Genomic DNA, 5,222 nt, shown 5'->3' on the forward strand with positions numbered 1-5,222 from the left:
AACAAATAAACAGATTTAAATATTTTTGTCAGAGATATTTAGAACATTACCAACTGTCCATGGCACTCTCACAACTCAGTGCAAAAGGAAGCATGCATAACCCTCTCTAACATGCTTATCCTTTAAATTGTTTATGCCAGCTGTTATGGAAATTTTTGACTCGATTTTGAGAATTAGTTTGACAGGTTTTATCATCCATTGTGCTTATAAGAAAATTTTATTAAGAATCTCAATCTTTTATAACAGTTTTTTTATGCATATTCATACCTTAAAGTGGTCTACTGACATTTACTTAGTCATCAACAAATTTTTAACATTTAATGTTATTCATCTGTTTCATGTTGTATCAAAGTCCATCTTCTGACAAGATAAACTATTTTAGTAGTTAGGTTGGACCCTGTTTAAATTGAATATCATCTTAGCAGTGCATCTTGAGTTTATCATCTGTTTTGGTCCATATGAGAATTTTGTTAGTTCAACATGAAATGTAATAAATGATTGAAACCAGGATGCTTGAAATGTAGAATAAATGTCTGGAAAAGTTTTTTTAGCAATTGTGTTCTTCAGAATATACTTTAATTTTACACACAAATCATTATTTGTATAAGTTTACGCATTAAAATGTATTATATACCAGATTGTTTTCATACATCTGTTGAGATGTTTCTTTTATCATATTTATTTTCAGAAGTTCTAGATCTGGCTAATAAATAGTAAGTTTGAACACAGTGATAAGTTAATGGAAATACATTGCTTTGTACTTGTTTCTCTAATGAAGGATAAGCCTTTTTTTCTGAGTTTATTACACTGATATAACAGGCAGAATATCTAATTTCAGTCTCTGTTTCTAATTAGAGAGAAGAGTTAGTTTAAACCTAACACGTTTTATTACCATAGTTATACGGTCTCAATAACTGTCCTTAACGTTTAATACAATGGATGTCAACATCAATAACAAGTTATGAATCGAAGTAGAGATGAGTTGAATGTGTAAACCACACAATAATTGTGTGGTATCTACCATTACTGTGTCTCAAATTTTATAAAGAAGGTTTATACCCCTCCATTCCTCAATGCTTTCAGTTGTAAGCTAGTATCTGGCAATTTAATTCCCTAAAGTTTTAAAATCAACACAGCTTCTATTTGTAGGTAAGCATACACAATGGGCTATCTGTGTTCTGCTCACCACCAGTGTAGAAAGTCAGTTTCTAGCGTTGCTAGTCCACAGACATACTGCTGTGCCACTTGGGATGTACCAAAACTTTAGAAACTGAAAAAAACAACAACTAATTTTCATGTTCTTGGAAGAAAGTTTACTTTTGTTATGTATCTGTCTCACCTGTGATTGTTTGTTGTTAAACATAAAATTACAGCAAGGGGCGCATGTGGTCTGCCCACCGCGAATATTGAAATCCAATTTTTAACGTTGTAAGACCTTACACTTACCTCTGAACAATCGGACGTGTCCCACTTTGAGTGATTTAATTTGTTTTTTAGAGATAAATTTTACTGTAGTTATTTGTTACAGCTTCCACACCCAGTGAAACACAAAAAATTCGTAAAATTGAATAGCATATGTTTGATTTTCTTTGTTGGGACTAATCAGTTTAATCTTATGGTTTGATTATAATATATTGTAATATTTAATGTATTTATCCAAGTCTCTGTTTGTCTCCCTTTATTTATCAAACAAATTTTAAGACATGAAATGTTCAGCCAGAAGTTTTTCTTGTAATCGAAACCTCACCTTTTTTACTGGAAATGTTTACTTGTTACTCACGCATGACATGATCTATTAGAGCGCTTTGCTCGTAATTGGCAGATCACTGGATTTACACCCGTCGTCAAACATGTTTACCAATCCCTTTTAACGTGGGATAAGAGCATTCAACAAACTGGCGGTTGATGAATGTTGACCGGTCGCCTTCCCTTTAGTCTATCACTTCAAAAATTAGGGACGATTAAAGGAGACATCTTTGCAAGAAATTCAGTAAACAAACAACCTGTTAATAACCCATGATGTATTCATGGTAGAAAATTTGAAAGTTTCTAGTTATACTTTGCTTTGTATGGTAAGTTTACAGCACGAAATAACAAATGATTTATTGGTAAAAGATTATTTCGGAATCAATAAGCAGAAGTTTAATATTATTTTTAACATAACCACTTCGAAATTGATAAAATGGTAACAGCATCCCCATCTATTGGTTCTTGTTTAAATTAGAGTCAATGTGACTGTTATGAGACTATTATGAGCATCAGTGCAACTAGTGTGGATTATATTACGTCAGTATAACTGGTATGAGACAATTTTGGTGTCAGAATGACAACTGAGATATTATAGATGCCAGTGTAACTGATATGTTGGGTATCCGTGTGACTAAAACTGTTATATTCGTTAGTGTGACTGGTTTGACTATTTTTTGTGGCTGTTAATGGATAGTGCAAGACTGTTATGAATGTTAATACCACTGAAACTGTTATAGATGTCATTGCGACTGGTTTGAGGCGTTTATAAAGGTTATGCACGAGACCTCATGCACCTGACCGGCTTTGTTTATTCCGCCATATGGACGTAATAACAAATTAGTGAAATAACGATAATACTATTTTCAGTTAAATACTTAGAACTGAATCGTGTAATAATACCAGTTTATTGTGATGCTGTTGGTTGAACAAAATACAAGGCTGACCTTTGGTTATCTTTGTCGGTGTCTCCATGTAGAATACTGGGGCCAACACGTGAATAACACTCTCATATTCCTGTTACACACATGCAATGTACAGTCAAGCTCTGGCCCTCTAGTTGAACTACAACCCATACGAAGGGCTGTCGAACAGTTGTGATTGAAGTAGTTACATACACATTCGTAACATGGTAAAAGTACTTTCTTTGAAAGTATGAAACGATCATGAATATTAGGCTATCTGCTGTGTCTACCGAGGGGAATCGAGCCCGTGGTTTTAGAGATGTAGATCTGAAAATGTACCACTATCTCACAGGAGGACAACATGAATATTAATACTAGAACTACAAAAGCTACAAAAACAGGAAACATTTTTTGATACAGACCCAACCAACCCCATCTAAAGGTACATGTAGCGTAACGTTAGAATACAAGTATTGTGCAGATAAACAAATAGATCTAGATTCCAGGACTAACGCCCCGGCAAAGCCTGGTGGTTAAGGTACTCGACTTGTAATCTGAGGATCAAAGGTTCGAATCCCCGTGACACCAAACATGCTCGTCCTTTCGGCCGTGGGGACGTTATAATGTGTGGTTAACCTCAGTATTCGTTGGTAAAATTGTATCCCAAGATCTGGCCGTGGGTAATGATAACTATTTATCCTCCCCCTTAGACTTAAGCTAGTAAATTAGGGACGGCTAGCGTGGATGACCCTGGTGTATTTTTGGCCAAATTAAAAAAAAACAAATGTACAAACAATCCAGACCTAATAATAATAAATTTGGTAAACGTTATCAAAACCTAAGAAACAAGTCGATTCTCTCTAAGTTTTAAAATGACATAAATCGTCTACACACATGAAATATTACTAAGCAGGTTTGTTTGTTTTGTTTCTGAATTTCGGCAAACCTACACAAAGACTCTGGCTATTCTTTACTAACAAACAGTGAGATTGACCATTATTTTACAATGCCCCAATGGCTGAAAGGGTAAACATGTTTGGTGTGACAGGGATTCGAAACAGTTACTGTAAGATTGGTAGTCGAGCCCCCTATTCATCTGGTTATACCGTTCTAATATAGTGTTAATGAAGGTATACCAGTAATATAGTGTGAGTGAAAGTTGTTGAAATGGTAAAGTAACATATAGCAACGATATAACTGAAAGTAATATCTATCATGAAAAACATTAAGTGATAATTATTAACTTGAAGTCAGTATAATAGCTGATATAAAAATAAGTTTAAAAATGGTTTTGATGTTGATTTATGTTGCTTTGTTTCTTAATTCAAATAAGTTCAACGACTATTTCCTTCTTGAAAAGAACTTCATCTGAACACATCTTCATAATCCACGTACATGATTATTTTCATGACCATCACATACCCCAAATGTGACAAAGTCTTGGCGACATCAAACTACATACTAAATATCAAATAATGTTGAAATGTAGCTTTGATGCAAGTATTATGAAGATTTAAAAGCTTGTTTGTTAGAATTTTTTAAACAAGCCTGCCTCATAAAAGTAGAACTACATGGAATCGTATATTTCTGTGACATTGTTTAAATGTGTCATTATATCTGTGATGTGGCATTACAAATAAAACATACAGATAAGTTATGATGATAAGTATTTTGTATAAGGAAGGCCAAATAATTTTACATTGGAACTTACAAACAGAAAGACCAATATATAAGTTTATCTATAGTTATTTATATATACACAAGATTACACACACAAAATTTGAATACAGTGTCTATGGGTGTGAAACAAAAAGGCTGTTGAAGGGTTGTTGGAAATTTATGAAAACTTAACACTTTCATACACGTTAAATGTTTTTTTTTCCGATAGATACCTCTTCTCATATGATAGCTCAGTGATGCTCTCCATATATAAAATGTTTTGCTCGCCCTAGTCTTGAACTCCCACTTACCCCATGTTTCATCTGAGCCAATACTCCACCAACAGAAGCGTGACTAATTCTTCTGTCGCAGCTAAATCAAGAAAAGAAGTACCAGAAATGGAGAGGAAGGGTGGGAAGTGTGAGTCGAGGTATTAGTGTAAGAAAATATTACGATATCTTACCTAAACTCACATTGATTTGATTGAGGAAACAGTGAGTAATTTATTTAGATGAGCACCCTTCGGAAAGTTTCCAAATTCATCTGTATGGAGTGTGATATCTCCAGCTAGAGGAATATACACGTGGGAACGCTCGTGAACCAAGTACAGTCTTCGCCGATCTTGAAAGTATGTATCACTAAACTGGGTGTTGAAAGGATGATGACATCCTTAATTGTAGATATGATGGCTGGTCCACCTTCCCATGGTAGGGTATGGTATCCCTAGCCAGTAAAATGCATCTAGACTAGTCTGTCTCCTTTCCTTACCAGACCTTCTGGGATCAATCTGTTGGACAAGATATGACGGGGAGTTCTTAAGCAATTAATAGTATTTAGTTGGTCCAATATCTTTCTAAAACCAGTTCTTCAACGAAGTAACCAGCATGATATTGTAAAATGGAGAGACCATTG

Source organism: Tachypleus tridentatus, chromosome 8 (genome assembly GCF_004210375.1).
Source record: "Tachypleus tridentatus isolate NWPU-2018 chromosome 8, ASM421037v1, whole genome shotgun sequence".
NCBI classification, from domain to species: Eukaryota; Metazoa; Arthropoda; class Merostomata; order Xiphosura; family Limulidae; genus Tachypleus; species Tachypleus tridentatus.